Raw genomic sequence first — 19312 nt, forward strand, 5'->3', positions numbered from 1 at the left:
CGGTTTGCCCCGGGTGCGCACCTCGCGTGCACCTTCGCCAGGGTGGGCACCTCGGTGCGCACACCTTCTCAATGTTTTCTTGCCTTTTCTGGAAATTGGTGAAGGCAGCGCATCAAAGGTGCGCACCTCGGTGTGCTCCGAGGTGCGAACCCGAGAGCGCTCCGAGGTGCCCACGAAGTCGAAAGTCGGGTTAATTGCATTGTTTTCCCCGGGTGCGCTCCGAGGTGCGCAACATCGGTGCGCACCAAGGAGGGCTCCGAAGTGTGCTCCAAGGTGCGCACGATTCGGAGCTCGGTTTGCCCGGGGTGCGCACACCTTGGCTGGGTTGCGCACCCTTTGTGCGCTCCAAGGTGCGCACGAAGTCGGAGCTCGGTTTGCCCCGGGTGCGCACCTTCGCCAGGGTGCGCACCTTGATGCGCACGCCTTGGCTGGGCTGCGCACCTTGGTGGGCGCCATGGTGCGCACCTTTCGTGCGCTCCAAGGTGCGCACGAAGTCGGAGCTCGGTTTGCCCCGGGTGCGCACCTTGGTGGGCGCCATGGTGCACTCCGAGGTGCCCAAGATTGGTGCGCACCAAGGAGCGCTCCGAAGTGCGCTCCAAGGTGCGCAGGTGCGCGCGAAGTCGAAAGTTGGGTTAATTGTCCGGTTTGCCTCGGGTGCGCACCTTGCGTGCACCTTCGCCAGGGTGGGCGCCTTGGTGCGCACACCTTGGCTGGGCTGCGCACCCGGGCGCGCACACCTTGGCACCCGCGTTTCCTTCATTTTAAATTTTTTTTTTTTACAATCTCTCAAGTGGGAAATTCTATAATCTCAACTTTTTTTGCCTTTTCAGGAAACTTTTGAATGGAGCGCATCATTGGTGCGCTCCGAAGTGTGCTCCAAGGTGCGCACCTCTGGTGTGCTCCAAAGCTCTCTCCAGCTGCGTGCACCTGCCCCGGCCGCGCACCCGGCCCCGCCCAGCTTCGCTCACCTGTCCCGGGCGTCTGGTGCGGAACCTTAGAGTAAGAAACATCACCGTGCACCTTGGCCAACGTGCGCGACTCGACCGAGCGCGCACTGGCCGAGGTGCACACCGATTTCACCTGGGTGCGCGCGCAGCACCTCGGGCGCACCGGGGTGCGCGCACAACGCCCGGGTTGCACCGTGGCCTGTGTGCTCGGGGCGCCTCGGGTGCGCGCTCGGTGTCGCCCCCCGCGCGCGCGGTAGTGCGGGCAGCGCACCCCGGCCCGGCCCGGCCCCGACGAGAACGCAAACGGGCAAAAGGTTTATTCAAATAGCATTGCGACGCCCGGCGAAAAACTAAAAAAGGGTGCAACACCGGGACTTCCCGGGAGGTCACCCATCCCAGTACTACTCCGGCCCAAGCGCGCTTAACTGCGGAGTTCTGATGGGATCCGGTGCACTAACGCTGGTATGATCGCACCCGTTATGAGCTTGTCGCAGTGTGTACTTAGCAAACCGCGACCCACGTGCGAATCCACCCCGGCCACCCACCCCCGTCGAGGTGCACACCCTCCCTCGCGAAGTGCGCCCCGTTCGCCAAGTGTGAGCCCTGCCCGGGTGCGCGCACCTTGCTAGGGCGTCGGGTGTGCACCCGGCCCGGCCTACGTGCGTGCACCTGGACGGGGCGTCGTGTGCGTGCAGTGTCCCGTCTGCAACGCGGTGCCCACACACCACCTCGGGCGCAACGACCTGCGCTCACATGTGGGCCGAGTGCACCTTGGTGCATGTTCGGGGCGCCTCGGGTGCACGCTCGATCTTGCCCCGGTGCACCAAGGCGCTCGGTTTGCCCCGGGTGCGCACTTGGTGCAAGGTGGGCACCCAAAATAGGGATCAAGCACCAAAACACAAGTTTCGGGATGCAAAATGGGACCCAAGGACCACAAATGCGTTCCAAGACCCATGATGGGTCCACGAGAACAAAAATGTGTTCCGAGACTTAATAAACAAATATTGGGTTTTAGGAGAAGAAACATGCTCTGATGCCCAAAACGAGAATCGACCCCGAAAAGGCCACAGGCCAAAAGTGGGATGCGAGACAAAAAAAAATGGGACCCGAGGACCAAAATTGGGTTCCCAGGTCGAAGACAGGGCAACCGGACAAGAAACGACCTCTAAGGCTCGAAATGAGTCCCGACGACTAAAACTTGACAAGAAGCACCCATCAGGCACCCAACTCGACACCCATGGGATGCCGACCCACCCGGGCTTCCACCTAGCACACCTTGGCACCCACCCACCCTCGCACCCAACCTCGCACCCAACTTAGCACCTTTGAACCCACATTGGCACTCACCCTGACCCTGGCACCTTGGAACCCACATTGGCACTCACCTTGACCCTGGCACCCACCTTTGCACTCACCTTGGGACCCACCCTGGCTCCCACCTCGGCACCCACCCAGACACCCACCTTGGTTCCTTGGCACCCACCTTGGATCCTTGGCACCCACCCCGACACCCACCTTGGCACGCAACTTGGCTACTTGCCACCCACCTTGGCTCCTTGACGCCCACCCCGACAACCACCCCGTGACCTACCCTGGCTAGGGTTGGTGCACACCCACCCTGGTGCCCACCTTGGCACCCACCCCATGACCCACCTTGGCACGCACCTTAGTACCCACCCCGTTACCCACCCTAAGACCCACCCCGTGACCCACCTTGGCCAGGGTGGGTGCCTTGGTGCGCACAACTTGCCTGGGCTGCACACCAGGGCGGGCTCAAGATGGCACCCGCGTTCCGTTTTTTTCACTATCTTTCAAAACGGAAATTTTAAAATCTCGTTTTTTTTTTTTTTTTGCCTTTTCTGGAAATTAGTGAAGGCAGCGCATCAAAGGTGCGCAATGCTGGTGCGAACCCGGGAGCGCTCCGATGTGTGCTCCAAGGTGCGGCGTGCACGAAGTCCGAGCCCGGCTTGCCCCGGGTGCGCACCTCGCGTGCACCTTCGCCGGGGTGAGCACCTTGGCTGGGTTGCGCGCCCTGGTGCGCACCAAGGAGCGCTCTGAAGTGTGCTCCAAGGTGCGGCGTGCACGAAGTCGGAGCTCGGTTTGCCCCGGGTGTGCACCTCGGGTGCGCACCTCGCGTGCACCTTCGCTGCGGTGGGCACCTTGGCTGGGTTGCGCGCCTTGGTGGGCACCATGCAGTGCACGAAGTCGGAGCCCGGTTTGCCCCGGGCGCGCACCTCCGCCAGGGTGGGCACCTTGGTGCGCACAACTTGCCTGGGCTGCGCACCAGGAAGGGCTCAAGATGGCACCCGCGTTCCGTTTTTTTCACTATCTTTCAGAACGGAAATTTTAAAATATCGTTTTTTTTTGCCTTTTCTGGAAATTAGTGAAGGCAGCGCATCAAAGGTGCGCAACGCTGGTGCGAACCTGGGAGCGCTCCGATGTGTGCTCCAAGGTGCGGCGTGCACGAAGTCGGAGCCCGGTTTGCCCCGGGTGCGCCCTGGTGGGCACCATGGTGCGCACCAAGGAGCGCTCCGAAGTGTGCTCCAAGGTGCGGCCTGCACGAAGTCGGAGCCCGGTTTGCCCCGGGCGTGCACCGCGGGTGGGCACCTTGGTGCGCATGCCTTGCCTGGGCTGCGCACCAGGGCGGGCTCAAGATGGCACCCGCGTTCCGTTTTTTTCACTATCTTTCAAAACGGAAATTTTAAAATCTCATTTTTTTTTGCCTTTTCTGGAAATTAGTGAAGGCAGCGCATCAAAGGTGCGCACCTCGCTGCCCACCACGGTGCGCAACGCCGGTGGGCACCCGGGAGTGCTTCGAAGTGTGCTCCAAGGTGCTGCGTGCACGTTGTCGGAGCCCGGTTTGCCCCGGGTGCGCACCTCGCGTGCACCTTCGTCGGGGTGGGCACCTTGGCTGGGTTTGCCCCGGCTGCGCTCCGAAGCGGGGTTATTGGAGCGCCGCCTCTTTTTTTGTCGGAGCGTTTGGTGGGGTTTCTCGCATTGGCTCTTCCCAGGCCCGGTTGCCACCCTGGCGCGCACGAAGTCGGAAGTAGGGTTAATTGCCCGGGTGCGCACCTTTGCCAGGGTGGGCACCTTACCTGGGCTGTGCACCAGGGCGGGCTCAAGATGGCACCCGCGTTCCGTTTTTTTCACTATCTTTCAAAACGGAAATTTTAAAATCTCCTCTTTTTTTTGCCTTTTCTGGAAATTAGTGAAGGCAGCGCATCAAAGGTGCGCACCTCGCTGCCCACCTTGGTGTGCTCTGAGGTGCGCACCCGGGAGCGCTACGAAGTGTGCTCCAAGGTGCGGCGTGCACGTTGTCGGAGCCCGGTTTGCCCCGGGTGCGCACCTCGCCTGCACCTTGGCCGGGGTGGGCACCCTGGCTGGGTTTGCCCAGGGTGCGCTCCGAAGCGGGGTTACTGGAGCGCCCCCTCTTTTTTTGTCAGAGCGTTTGGTGGGGTTTCTCGCATTGGCTCTTCCCAGGCCCGGTTGTTGGGTGCGCTCCCACCCTGGCGCGCGCGAAGTTGGAAGTTGGGTTAATTGCCCGGGCGCGCACCTTCGCCAGGGTGGGCACCTTGGTGCGCACACCTTGGCTGGGCTGCGCACCAGGGCGGGCTCAAGATGGCACCAGCATTCCCTTTTTCTCACTATCTTTCAAAACGGAAATTTTAAAATCTCATTTTCTTTTGCCTTTTATGGAAATTAGTGAAGGCATCGCATCAAAGGTGCGCACCTCGCTGCCCACCTTGGTGTGCTCCGAGGTGCCCACCACGGTGCGCTCCGAGGTGCCCACCACGGTGCGCAACGCCGGTGCGAACCCGGGAGCGCCCCGATGTGTGCTCCAAGGTGCGGCGTGCACGAAGCCGGACCCCGGTTTGCCCCGGGTGCGCACCTCGCGTGCACCTTGGTGCGCACACCTTGGCTGGGTTGCGCGGCCTGGTGGGCACCATGGTGCGCACCAAGGAGCGCTCCGAAGTGTGCTCCAAGGTGCGGCGTGCACGAAGTCCTAGCCCGGTTTGCCCCGGGTGCGCACCTTCGCCGCGGTGGGCACCATGGCGTGCACGAAGTCGGAGCCCGGTTTGCCCCGGGTGCGCACCTCGCGTGCACCTTCGCCGGGGTGGGCACCTCGGCTGGGTTGCGCGCCCTGGTGCGCACCAAGGAGCGCTCCGAAGTGTGCTCCAAGGTGCGGCGTGCACGAAGTCGGAGCCCGGTTTGCCCCGGGTGCGCACCTTCGCCGCGGTGGGCACCCTGGTGCGCACCATGGCGTGCACGAAGTCGGAGCCCGGTTTGCCCCGGGTGCGCACCTCGCGTGCACCTTCGGCGGGGTTGCGCGCCCTGGTGCGCACCAAGGAGCGCTCCGAAGTGTGCTCCAAGGTGCGGCGTGCACGAAGTCGGAGCCCGGTTTGCCCCGGGTGCGCACCTTGCGTGCACCTTCGGCGGGGTTGCGCGCCCTGGTGGGCACCATGGTGCGCACCAAGGAGCGCTCCGAAGTGTGCTCCAAGGTGCGGCGTGCACGAAGTCGGAGCCCGGTTTGCCCCGGGTGCGCACCTCGCGTGCACCTTCGCCGCGGTGGGCACCATGGCGTGCACGAAGTCGGAGCCCGGTTTGCCCCGGGTGCGCACCTCGCGTGCACCTTCGCCGGGGTGGGCACCTCGGCTGGGTTGCGCGCCCTGGTGCGCACCAAGGAGCGCTCCGAAGTGTGCTCCAAGGTGCGGCGTGCACGAAGTCGGAGCCCGGTTTGCCCCGGGTGCGCACCTCGCGTGCACCTTCGCCGCGGTGGGCACCATGGCGTGCACGAAGTCGGAGCCCGGTTTGCCTCGGGTGCGCACCCCGCGTGCACCTTCGCCGGGGTGGGCACCTCGGCTGGGTTGCGCGCCCTGGTGCGCACCAAGGAGCGCTCCGAAGTGTGCTCCAAGGTGCGGCGTGCACGAAGTCGGAGCCCGGTTTGCCCCGGGTGCGCACCTCGCGTGCACCTTCGCCGCGGTGGGCACCTTGGCTGGGTTGGGCACCATTGAGCGCTCCGAAGTGTGCTCCAAGGTGCGCACCATGGCCCTCCAAGGTGCGCAGCATGGCGTGCACGAAGTCGGAGCCCGGTTTGCCCCGGGTGCGCACCTCGCGTGCACCTTCGCCAGGGTGGGCACCTCGGTGCGCACACCTTCTCAATGTTTTCTTGCCTTTTCTGGAAATTGGTGAAGGCAGCGCATCAAAGGTGCGCACCTCGGTGTGCTCCGAGGTGCGAACCCGAGAGCGCTCCGAGGTGCCCACGAAGTCGAAAGTCGGGTTAATTGCATTGTTTTCCCCGGGTGCGCTCCGAGGTGCGCAACATCGGTGCGCACCAAGGAGGGCTCCGAAGTGTGCTCCAAGGTGCGCACGATTCGGAGCTCGGTTTGCCCGGGGTGCGCACACCTTGGCTGGGTTGCGCACCCTTTGTGCGCTCCAAGGTGCGCACGAAGTCGGAGCTCGGTTTGCCCCGGGTGCGCACCTTCGCCAGGGTGCGCACCTTGATGCGCACGCCTTGGCTGGGCTGCGCACCTTGGTGGGCGCCATGGTGCGCACCTTTCGTGCGCTCCAAGGTGCGCACGAAGTCGGAGCTCGGTTTGCCCCGGGTGCGCACCTTGGTGGGCGCCATGGTGCACTCCGAGGTGCCCAAGATTGGTGCGCAACAAGGAGCGCTCCGAAGTGCGCTCCAAGGTGCGCAGGTGCGCGCGAAGTCGAAAGTTGGGTTAATTGTCCGGTTTGCCTCGGGTGCGCACCTTGCGTGCACCTTCGCCAGGGTGGGCGCCTTGGTGCGCACACCTTGGCTGGGCTGCGCACCCGGGCGCGCACACCTTGGCACCCGCGTTTCCTTCATTTTAAATTTTTTTTTTTTACAATCTCTCAAGTGGGAAATTCTATAATCTCAACTTTTTTTGCCTTTTCAGGAAACTTTTGAATGGAGCGCATCATTGGTGCGCTCCGAAGTGTGCTCCAAGGTGCGCACCTCTGGTGTGCTCCAAAGCTCTCTCCAGCTGCGTGCACCTGCCCCGGCCGCGCACCCGGCCCCGCCCAGCTTCGCTCACCTGTCCCGGGCGTCTGGTGCGGAACCTTAGAGTAAGAAACATCACCGTGCACCTTGGCCAACGTGCGCGACTCGACCGAGCGCGCACTGGCCGAGGTGCACACCGATTTCACCTGGGTGCGCGCGCAGCACCTCGGGCGCACCGGGGTGCGCGCACAACGCCCGGGTTGCACCGTGGCCTGTGTGCTCGGGGCGCCTCGGGTGCGCGCTCGGTGTCGCCCCCGCGCGCGCGGTAGTGCGGGCAGCGCACCCCGGCCCGGCCCGGCCCCGACGAGAACGCAAACGGGCAAAAGGTTTATTCAAATAGCATTGCGACGCCCGGCGAAAAACTAAGAAAGGGTGCAACACCGGGACTTCCCGGGAGGTCACCCATCCCAGTACTACTCCGGCCCAAGCGCGCTTAACTGCGGAGTTCTGATGGGATCCGGTGCACTAACGCTGGTATGATCGCACCCGTTATGAGCTTGTCGCAGTGTGTACTTAGCAAACCGCGACCCACGTGCGAATCCACCCCGGCCACCCACCCCCGTCGAGGTGCACACCCTCCCTCGCGAAGTGCGCCCCGTTCGCCAAGTGTGAGCCCTGCCCGGGTGCGCGCACCTTGCTAGGGCGTCGGGTGTGCACCCGGCCCGGCCTACGTGCGTGCACCTGGACGGGGCGTCGTGTGCGTGCAGTGTCCCGTCTGCAACGCGGTGCCCACACACCACCTCGGGCGCAACGACCTGCGCTCACATGTGGGCCGAGTGCACCTTGGTGCATGTTCGGGGCGCCTCGGGTGCACGCTCGATCTTGCCCCGGTGCACCAAGGCGCTCGGTTTGCCCCGGGTGCGCACTTGGTGCAAGGTGGGCACCCAAAATAGGGATCAAGCACCAAAACACAAGTTTCGGGATGCAAAATGGGACCCAAGGACCACAAATGCGTTCCAAGACCCATGATGGGTCCACGAGAACAAAAATGTGTTCCGAGACTTAATAAACAAATATTGGGTTTTAGGAGAAGAAACATGCTCTGATGCCCAAAACGAGAATCGACCCCGAAAAGGCCACAGGCCAAAAGTGGGATGCGAGACAAAAAAAAATGGGACCCGAGGACCAAAATTGGGTTCCCAGGTCGAAGACAGGGCAACCGGACAAGAAACGACCTCTAAGGCTCGAAATGAGTCCCGACGACTAAAACTTGACAAGAAGCACCCATCAGGCACCCAACTCGACACCCATGGGATGCCGACCCACCCGGGCTTCCACCTAGCACACCTTGGCACCCACCCACCCTCGCACCCAACCTCGCACCCAACTTAGCACCTTTGAACCCACATTGGCACTCACCCTGACCCTGGCACCTTGGAACCCACATTGGCACTCACCTTGACCCTGGCACCCACCTTTGCACTCACCTTGGGACCCACCCTGGCTCCCACCTCGGCACCCACCCAGACACCCACCTTGGTTCCTTGGCACCCACCTTGGATCCTTGGCACCCACCCCGACACCCACCTTGGCACGCAACTTGGCTACTTGCCACCCACCTTGGCTCCTTGACGCCCACCCCGACAACCACCCCGTGACCTACCCTGGCTAGGGTTGGTGCACACCCACCCTGGTGCCCACCTTGGCACCCACCCCATGACCCACCTTGGCACGCACCTTAGTACCCACCCTGTTACCCACCCTAGGACCCACCCCGTGACCCACCTTGGCCAGGGTGGGTGCACCCACCCTGGTGCCCACCTTGGCACCCACCCATCCTAGCACCCAGCCTGTGACCGGGCTTGGAACCCAACCTTGCACCCGTCTTGGCCAGTGTGGGTGCGCACCCATCCTGGCACCCACGTTGTGACACACCCTTTAACCCACGCACCCTAGCAGCCACGTTGGCACCCACCTTGGAACACAACCTAGCAACTTGGCACCCACCCCGTGACCCACCTTGGCATCCACCATAGCAGTCGCCCACTTGGCACCCACCTTGGAACCCAAGTTGGCACCCACCTCGGCACCCACCTTGACACTTGTGGACCCACCTTGCCACTCACCCTAGCATCGACCCATCCTAGCACCCACCCTGGCACCTTTGCACCCTAGCACTCACCCATCCTAGCACCTAACCTGTGACCCACCTTGACACTCACCCTCGCACCCACCTTGGAACCCAACCTAGCACCCACCCACCCTGACACCAACCCTAGCACCTACCCACCCTTGCACCCACCCTGTGACCCATCTTGGCACCCACCCATCCTACCACTCAACCTATCACCCACCTTCTCACCCACCTTGGCATCCACCTTAGCACCCACCCACACTGGCACCTTGGCACCCACCTCGGGCAAGGTGGGTGCACACCCACCCTGACACCCAATTTAGAACCAACCGAGCATGTTACCCACCTTGGCACCCACATTGCAGCCCACCCTAGTACCCACCCTATGACCCACATTGGCATCCACACCCTAGCACCCAGGCACCTCGACACCCGCCTTGACACGCACCCTAGCACTAAACCTGTGACCCACCTTGGAACTCACCCTAGAACCCACCCACCCTGTGAACCACCTTGGCATCCACCTTAGCACCCACCCACCTTGGCACCCACTCTAGCACTCACCCATCCTAACACCCAACTTGTTACCCACCTTGGCACCCGCCCTCGCGTCCACCTTGAAACCCACCCTAGCACCCACCCACGCAGGAGCCCACCTTGGCACCCAACCTAACACCCACGCATCCTGGCACCCAACTTGTGACCCACCTTGGAACCCACCCTAGTACCCACCTTTGAACCCACTATATCACCAACCCACCTTGGCACCCACCCTATGACCCTCTTTGGAATCCACCCTAGCACGCACCCACCCTGGCACCCACCATGGAGCGCACCCTAGCACCCACCCACCTCGGCACGCACCTCAACACCCACCTTGGTGTGCGCACTGCGCCAACCTCTCAAAGACCCTATGTGGTGCGCTCCAAAGTGTACACCTTTGGTGCGCTCCAAGGTGCGCACCTTTGGTGCACACCGAGGTGCACACCAAAGTGTGCACCGAGGTGAGCACCAAAGTGCACTCCAAGGTGCACACCAAGGCGTGCACCTTTGGTGCGGTCAATGCAAACGAATTCGGAAGTTGGGGTCGATGTCCTAATCGCTGCTGCAGACTACACGTATGAGAATCGGACAAATAGCTTTATATAGGGGAGGTGTTGCGTTTGATGGGTCGACTCCCCTGGTTGTGTGCACTGCACCAACTTCAAAGACCCTGTCTTGTTTAAGAAGTCAAAAGTTGGGGTGGATGTCCTAATCATTGCTGCAGTCTACGCATGTATGAGAATCAGACAAATAGCTTATATAGGGGAGGTGTTGCATTCGGTGGGTTGACTCCCCTGGTTGTGCGCACTGCGCCAACCTCAAAGACCCCGCATAGCAGAAGAAGTCGGAAGTCGGATTTTGGTGAGCACCAAGGCGTGCACCTTTGGTGCGGTCAACGCAGACGAATTCAGAAGTTGGGGTGGATGTCCTAATCGTTGTTGCAGGCTACACATGTATGAGAATCAGACAAATAGCTTATATAGGGGAGGTGTTGGGTTTGATGGGTCAACTCCCTTGGTTGTGCGCATTACGCCAACCTCAAAGACCTTGTTTTCGTTAAGAAGTCAAAAGTTGGGGTCAATGTCCTAATGGCTCCTGTAGGCTACACATGTATGAGAATCGGACAAATAGCTTATATAGGGGAGGTGTTGGGTTTGATGGGTCGACTCCCCTGGTTGTGCGCATTACGTCAACCTCAAAGACCTTGTTTTCGTTAAGAAGTCAAAAGTTGGGGTCGATGTCCTAATTGCTCCTGTAGACTACACATGTATGAGAATCAGACAAATAGCTTATATAGGGGAGGTGTTGGGTTTGATGGGTTGACTCCCCTAGTTGTTCGCATTACACCAACCTCAAAGACCTTGTTTTCGTTTAGAAGCCGAAAGTTGGGGTCGATGTCCTAATTGCTCCTGCAGGCTACGCATGTATGAGAATCAGACAAATAGCTTATATAGGGGAGGTGTTGGGTTTGATGGGTCGACTCCCCTGGTTGTGCGCATTGCGCCAACCTCAAAGACCCTGCATTGCGGATGAAGTCGAAAGTCAGAGTTTGGTGTGCTACAAGGTGTGGTCGAAGGTGCTCACCTAGGTGTGCACCTTTGGAGCGCAGGAAAAGTGCCCTCCAAAAGTGCGCACCTTTGGAGTGCACAAAAGTGCCCTCCAAAAGTGCGCACCTTTGGAGCGCACAAAAGTGCCCTCCAAAAAGTGCCCTCCAAAAGTGCGCACCTTTGGAGCGCACAAAAGTGCCCTCCAAAAAGTGCCCTCCAAAAGTGCGCACCTTTGGAGTGCAGAAAAGTGCCCTCCAAAAAGTGCCCTCCAAAAGTGTGCACCTTTGGAGTGCACAAAAGTGCCCTCCAAAAGTGCGCACCTTTGGAGCGCAGAAAAGTGCCCTCCAAAAAGTGCCCTCCAAAAGTGCGCACCTTTGGAGCGCAGAAAAGTGCCCTCCAAAAAGTGCCCTCCAAAAGTGCGCACCTTTGGAGCGCAGAAAAGTGCCCTCCAAAAAGTGCCCTCCAAAAGTGCGCACCTTTGGAGCGCAGAAAAGTGCCCTCCAAAAAGTGCCCTCCAAAAGTGCGCACCTTTGGAGCGCACAAAAGTGCCCTCCAAAAAGTGCCCTCCAAAAGTGCGCACCTTTGGAGCGCACAAAAGTGCCCTCCAAAAGTGCGCACCTTTGGAGCGCACAAAAGTGCCCTCCAAAAGTGCGCACTTTTGGTGCGCACCAAGGCGCTGGTTCGGTCGTTGCAGGCGAGTTCGGAAGTTGGGGTCGATGTCCTGAGCGGAGGTGCAAACTACACAGGTGTCGGAATCGGACAAATAGCTTATATAGGGGAGGTGTATGCTTCGATGGGTCGACTCCCCAGGTTGAGCGCACCGCGCCAACCTCAAAGACCCTACGGTATGGATGAAGTCGGAAGTTGGGTCCGATGACCGATTCGATTAGTAGGTATGCTCATGAGGTCGGAATTTGGGTCCGATGACCTGCCATGTGCAGGAAGGCGAATGTTGGCACTGTGCGTTGCAAGGTGCACACCAAGGTGCTGGTGCGGTCTTTTTAGTCGAGTTCGGAAGTTGGGGTCGATGTCCTGATCGGAGGTGCAAGCTACACAGGTGTGGGAATCGGACAAATAGCTTATATAGGGGAGGTGTATGCTTCGTTGGGTCGACTCCCCGGGTTGAGCGCACCGCGCCAACCTCAAAGACCCTACGGTATGGATGAAGTCGGAAGTTGGGTCCGATGACCGATTCGATATGTAGGCATACTCGCGAGGTCGGAATTTGGGTCCGATGACCTGCCATGTGCAGGAAGGCGAATGTTGGCACTGTGCGTTGCAAGGTGCGCACCAAGGCGCTGGTTCGGTCGTTGCAGGCGAGTTCGGAAGTTGGGGTCGATGTCCTGATCGGAGGTGCAAACTACACAGGTGTGGGAATCGGACAAATAGCTTATATAGGGGAGGTGTATGCTTCGTTGGGTCGACTCCCCGGGTTGAGCGCACCGCGCCAACCTCAAAGACCCTACGGTATGGATGAAGTCGGAAGTTGTGTCCGATGACCGATTCGATATGTAGGCATACTCGCGAGGTCGGAATTTGGGTCCGATGACCTGCCATGTGCAGGAAGGCGAATGTTGGGACTGTGCGTCGCAAGGTGCGCACCAAGGCGCTGGTGCCGTCGTTGCAGTCGAGTTCGGAAGTTGGGGTCGATGTCCTGGTCAGAGGTGCAAACTACACAGGTGTGGGAATCGGACAAATAGCTTATATAGGGGAGGTGTATGCTTCGATGGGTCGACTCCCCGGGTTGAGCGCACCGCGCCAACCTCAAAGACCCTACAGTATGGATGAAGTCGGAAGTTGGGTCCGATGACCGATTCGATACGTAGGCATATTGGCGAGGTCTGAATTTGTGTCCGATGACCTGCCATGCGCAGGAAGGCGGAATTTGGGTCCGATGACCGAGTTGATGGCGTGCCATGCGCAGAAAGGCGGAATTTGGGTCCGATGACCGAGTTGATGTTGATGGCCCGCCATGCACAGGAAGGCGGAATTTGGGTCCGATGACCGATTTGAAGGCGTGCCATGCGCAGAAAGGCGGAGTTTGGGTCCGATGACCGAGTTGATATTGATGGCCCGCCATGCGCAGGAAGGCGGAATTTGGGTCCGATGACCTGACATACGCATGGAGTCCGACTCGGGGGCCGATGTTCGATTCGATGACTTGCATTGTGGGTAAAGTCGGAAGTTGTGGTCTTTGACCCGATTCGATGACCAGACTTCGGCTGCTTGAGAATCGGACAAATAACTTATATAGGGGAGGTAGTGTTCTCGAGCATCCTCCCCCCGTGCCCGTTTATGTCGATTGATGCTGGTGCTCGACTGGTTGGAGCGCTCGGATGCAAAAATCTTGCACCAGGATTTATCGATTGTGATGGACACGGCAAGTCTCCTGATTGCTATGCAGGAGCTCATCGTGAATCTCTATGCGGCCTTGGTATGGACTCGACCTGCGGAATGGTTCGGCAATGGTAGTCGCTCCAACACGTCCTTGCAATGGCCACAGAGGTGATTCGACTAGAGCTCCAGTCTAGCTTTTGGGTTGCTTGGCGGACTGGTATAGCCGCGATCGAGTTCCGGCCATGAACGTTTTAGATAGCTCTTGGGCTTTCTGGGACGGAAGTCGGAAGTTTGGGCTGTTGTCCGATTTGATGACCATTCTTCGGATGTGTGAGAATCGGACAAATAACTTATATAGGGGACTGTGTTGTCTCACGCAGCCCCCTCCGTGCCCCTCTATCTCGACCGATGTTGGTGCTTGAAAGGGTTGGGATCGCTCGGATTTATAAACGTGCACCACCATTTGTCGAGTGTGAGGGACGCGGCAGGTCTCCTAAATGCTATACGGGCGCTCTCTGAGAATCTCTATCCGGCCTCGACACAGACTAGTCTTGCTGAATGGTTTGGCACTGGTAGTCGATCCAACACGTCGTTGTTGTGGCCGCCTAGGCGATTCGATTCGAGCCCCCGTCTAGCTTTTGGGTTGCTTGGCGGATTTTGCCCTATCCGCAAGTGAGCTCGGTCCCTAAACGTTCGAGAAACCCGATTGCTATGCGCCGACTCTCTTTCTTGCGAGCCTCCATCTAGCTTTTGGGTCTCTACGGAACGGAAGTCGGAATCTGGGACCGTTGTTTGATTCGACGAGGCAGACTACGGTTGTGCGAGAATCGGACAAATAACTTATATAGGGGAGGTGTTGACTGGAGCATTCTCCCCCGTGCCCCTCTAACTCGACCAATGCTGGCGCTCGAACGGTGGTAGCGCTCGGATTTTCGTTGAGCGCCAGCATTGGTCGATTTAGAGGGGCATGCGAGATTCCCGAATGCTATGCGAGGGCTCTAACGGAAATGTCTATTGGTTTCGGTATGGATGCAATTGCGAGTGGTTCGGCAAAGGTAGTCGTTCCGATGCGTCCATGTCGTGGCCAAATCGATAATTCGATTTGAGCCCTCGTATAGCATTTGGGTCTCTCGATGTGATTCCGCATTCCAGTCCCTTTGGGCACTGCTTGAGCCGCATCCCAGGGGGTTCCCTTCCCAATAATCTGCCTCGCAACCCGATTGCTATGCGGTGAGGCTCCTCGGCCGCCTCGGAACTATCTGTGTATCAGACGCATCGCGGGATAAGGGGTTGGCAACGGTAGTCGCCCCAAGCGCGTCCGATGCTTGGACCATTCCGAGGCGGCCCTGAAGCCTCTTCCGTCTAGCCGTTGGGTCCTTCTCGCCGCATCCCTTGCCTCGCACCCCGATTGCTATGCGGTGAGGCTCCTCGGCCGCCTTGGAACTATCTGTGTATCAGACGCATCGCGGGATAAGGGGTTGTCACTGGTAGTCGCCCCAAGCGCGTCCGATGCTTGGACCATTCCGAGGCGGCCCTGAAGCCTCTTCCGTCTAGCCGTTGGGTCCTTCTCGCCGCATCCCTCGACTCGCACCCCGATTGCTATGCGGTGAGGCTCCTCGGCCGCCTTGGAACTATCTGTGTATCGGACGCGTCGCGGGATAAGGGGTTGTCACTGGTAGTCGCCCCAAGCGCGTCCGATGCTTGGACCATTCCGAGGCGGCCCTGAAGCCTCTTCCGTCTAGCCGTTGGGTCCTTCTCGCCGCATCCCTCGCCTCGCACCCCGATTGCTATGCGGTGAGGCTCCTCGGCCGCCTTGGAACTATCTGTGTATCGGACGCGTCGCGGGATAAGGGGTTGTCACTGGTAGTCGCCCCAAGCGCGTGCGATGCATGGACCATTCCCAGGCGGCCCTGAAGCCTCTTCCGTCTAGCCGTTGGGTCCTTCTCGCCGCATCCCTCGCCTCGCACCCCGATTGCTATGCGGTGAGGCTCCTCGGCCGCCTTGGAACTATCTGTGTATCGGACGCGTCGCGGGATAAGGGGTTGTCACTGGTAGTCGCCCCAAGCGCGTCCGATGCTTGGACCATTCCGAGGCGGCCCTGAAGCCTCTTCCGTCTAGCCGTTGGGTCCTTCTCGCCGCATCCCTCGCCTCGCACCCCGATTGCTATGCGGTGAGGCTCCTCGGCCGCCTTGGAACTATCTGTGTATCGGACGCGTCGCGGGATAAGGGGTTGTCACTGGTAGTCGCCCCAAGCGCGTCCGATGCTTGGACCATTCCGAGGCGGCCCTGAAGCCTCTTCCGTCTAGCCGTTGGGTCCTTCTCGCCGCATCCCTCGCCTCGCACCCCGATTGCTATGCGGTGAGGCTCCTCGGCCGCCTTGGAACTATCTGTGTATCGGACGCGTCGCGGGATAAGGGGTTGTCACTGGTAGTCGCCCCAAGCGCGTCCGATGCTTGGACCATTCCGAGGCGGCCCTGAAGCCTCTTCCGTCTAGCCGTTGGGTCCTTCTCGCCGCATCCCTCGCCTCGCACCCCGATTGCTATGCGGTGAGGCTCCTCGGCCGCCTTGGAACTATCTGTGTATCGGACGCATCGCGGGATAAGGGGTTGTCACTGGTAGTCGCCCCAAGCGCGTCCGATGCTTGGACCATTCCGAGGCGGCCCTGAAGCCTCTTCCGTCTAGCCGTTGGGTCCTTCTCGCCGCATCCCTCGCCTCGCACCCCGATTGCTATGCGGTGAGGCTCCTCGGCCGCCTTGGAACTATCTGTGTATCGGACGCGTCGCGGGATAAGGGGTTGTCACTGGTAGTCGCCCCAAGCGCGTCCGATGCTTGGACCATTCCGAGGCGGCCCTGAAGCCTCTTCCGTCTAGCCGTTGGGTCCTTCTCGCCGCATCCCTCGCCTCGCACCCCGATTGCTATGCGGTGAGGCTCCTCGGCCGCCTTGGAACTATCTGTGTATCGGACGCGTCGCGGGATAAGGGGTTGTCACTGGTAGTCGCCCCAAGCGCGTCCGATGCTTGGACCATTCCGAGGCGGACCTGAAGCCTCTTCCGTCTAGCCGTTGGGTCCTTCTCGCCGCATCCCTCGCCTCGCACCCCGATTGCTATGCGGTGAGGCTCCTCGGCCGCCTTGGAACTATCTGTGTATCGGACGCGTCGCGGGATAAGGGGTTGTCACTGGTAGTCGCCCCAAGCGCGTCCGATGCTTGGACCATTCCGAGGCGGCCCTGAAGCCTCTTCCGTCTAGCCGTTGGGTCCTTCTTGCCGCATCCCTCGCCTCGCACCCCGATTGCTATGCGGTGAGGCTCCTCGGCCGCCTTGGAACTATCTGTGTATCGGACGCGTCGCGGGATAAGGGGTTGTCACTGGTAGTCGCCCCAAGCGCGTCCGATGCTTGGACCATTCCGAGGCGGCCCTGAAGCCTCTTCCGTCTAGCCGTTGGGTCCTTCTCGCCGCATCCCTCGCCTCGCACCCCGATTGCTATGCGGTGAGGCTCCTCGGCCGCCTTGGAACTATCTGTGTATCGGACGCGTCGCGGGATAAGGGGTTGTCACTGGTAGTCGCCCCAAGCGCGTCCGATGCTTGGACCATTCCGAGGCGGCCCTGAAGCCTCTTCCGTCTAGCCGTTGGGTCCTTCTCGCCGCATCCCTCGCCTCGCACCCCGATTGCTATGCGGTGAGGCTCCTCGGCCGCCTTGGAACTATCTGTGTATCGGACGCGTCGCGGGATAAGGGGTTGTCACTGGTAGTCGCCCCAAGCGCGTCCGATGCTTGGACCATTCCGAGGCGGCCCTGAAGCCTCTTCCGTCTAGCCGTTGGGTCCTTCTCGCCGCATCCCTCGCCTCGCACCCCGATTGCTATGCGGTGAGGCTCCTCGGCCGCCTTGGAACTATCTGTGTATCGGACGCGTCGCGGGATAAGGGGTTGTCACTGGTAGTCGCCCCAAGCGCGTCCGATGCTTGGACCATTCCGAGGCGGCCCTGAAGCCTCTTCCGTCTAGCCGTTGGGTCCTTCTCGCCGCATCCCTCGCCTCGCACCCCGATTGCTATGCGGTGAGGCTCCTCGGCCGCCTTGGAACTATCTGTGTATCGGACGCGTCGCGGGATAAGGGGTTGTCACTGGTAGTCGCCCCAAGCGCGTCCGATGCTTGGACCATTCCGAGGCGGACCTGAAGCCTCTTCCCTCTAGCCGTTGGGGCTTTCTCGCCGCATCCCTCGCCTCGCACCCCGATTGCTATTCGGTGAGGCTCCTCGGCCGCCTTGGAACTATCTGTGTATCGGACGCATCGCGGGATAAGGGGTTGGCAGTGGTAGTCGCCCCAAGCGCGTCCGATGCTTGGACCATTCCGAGGCGGCCCTGCAGCCTCTTCCGTCTAGCCGTTGGGGCCATCTCGCTGCATCCCCCACCTCGCACCACGATTGCTATGCGGTGAGGCTCCTTGGCCGCCTCGGAACTATCTGTGTATCGGACGCATCGCGGGATAAGGGGTTGTCACTGGTAGTCGCCCCAAGCGCGTCCGATGCTTGGACTATTCCGAGGCGGCCCTGCAGCCTCTTCCGTCTAGCCGTTGGGGCCATCTCGCCGCATCCCCCAGCTCCTCGGCCGCCTCGGAACTATCTGTGTATCGGACGCATCGCGGGATAAGGGGTTGGCAGTGGTAGTCGCCCCAAGCGCGTTCGATGCTTGGACTATTCCGAGGCGGCCCCGCAGCCTCTTCCGTCTACCCTTTGGGGCCATCTCGCCGCATCCCTCGCCTCGCACCCCGATTGCTATGCGGTGAGGCTCCTCGGCCGCCTGGGAACTATCTTCGTATCGGATGCATCGCGGGATAAGGGGTTGTCACTGGTAGTCGCCCCAAGCGCGTCCGATGCTTGGACTATTCCGAGGCGGCCCTGTGGCCTCTTCCGTCTAGCCGTTGGGGCCATCTCGCCGCATCCCTCACCTCGCACCCCCATTGCTATGCGGTGAGGCTCCTCGGCCGCCTTGGAACTGTCTTCGTATCGGAAGCATCGCGGGATAAGGGGTTGTCACTGGTAGTCGCCCCAAGCGCGTCCGATGCTTGGACTATTCCGAGGCGGCCCTGCAGCCTCTTCCGTCTAGCCGTTGGGGCCATCTCGCCGCATCCCCCACCTCGCACCCGGATTGCTATGCGGTGAGGCTCCTCGGTCGCCTTGGAACTATCTTCGTATCGGACGCATCGCGGGATAAGGGGTTGTCACTGGTAGTCGCCCCAAGCGCGTCCGATGCTTGGACTATTCCGACGCGGCCCTGTGGCCTCTTCCGTCTAGCCGTTGGGGCCATCTCGCCGCATCCCCCACCTCGCACCCCGATTGCTATGCGGTGAGGCTCCTCGGCCGCCTTGGAACCATCTTCGTATCGGACGCATCGCGGGATGAGGGGTTGTCACTGGTAGTCGCCCCAAGCGCGTCCGATGCTTGGACCATTCCGAGGCGGCCCTGAAGCCTCTTCCGTCTAGCCGTTGGGGCCTTCCCGCCCCATCCCTCGCCTCGCACCCCCGATTGCTATGCGGTGAGGCTCCTCGGCCGCCTTGGAACCATCTGTGTATCGGACGCATCGCGGGATAAGGGGTTGGCACTGGTAGTCGCCCCAAGCGCGTCCGATGCTTGGAGCATTCCGAGGTGGCCCTGAAGCCTCTTCCGTCTAGCCGTTGGGGCCTTCCCGCCCCATCCCTCGCCTCGCACCCCGATTGATATGCGGTGAGGCTCCTCGGCCGCCTTGGAACTATCTGTGTATCGGACGCATCGCGGGATAAGGGGTTGGCACTGGTAGTCGTCCCAATCGCGTCCGATGCTTGGACCATTCCGAGGCGGCCCTGCAGCCTCT

The 19312-nt window shown here is 60.6% G+C and overlaps 2 non-coding genes across 2 annotated transcripts; both read right to left on the minus strand.

Moving 5' to 3' along the window:
* Positions 1-1304: 1304 nt before the first annotated feature.
* On the minus strand, positions 1305-1423 carry LOC131870727 (5S ribosomal RNA). Its single transcript, XR_009369031.1, has one exon. It is a non-coding gene; the product is annotated as a 5S ribosomal RNA (ribosomal RNA).
* A 5915-nt stretch (positions 1424-7338) lies between these two features.
* Positions 7339-7457, minus strand: LOC131870728 (5S ribosomal RNA). Its single transcript, XR_009369032.1, has one exon. It is a non-coding gene; the product is annotated as a 5S ribosomal RNA (ribosomal RNA).
* Positions 7458-19312: the final 11855 nt, after the last annotated feature.

This window comes from Cryptomeria japonica, unplaced genomic scaffold (genome assembly GCF_030272615.1).
Source record: "Cryptomeria japonica unplaced genomic scaffold, Sugi_1.0 HiC_scaffold_345, whole genome shotgun sequence".
In the NCBI taxonomy this organism is placed as follows: domain Eukaryota; kingdom Viridiplantae; phylum Streptophyta; class Pinopsida; order Cupressales; family Cupressaceae; genus Cryptomeria; species Cryptomeria japonica.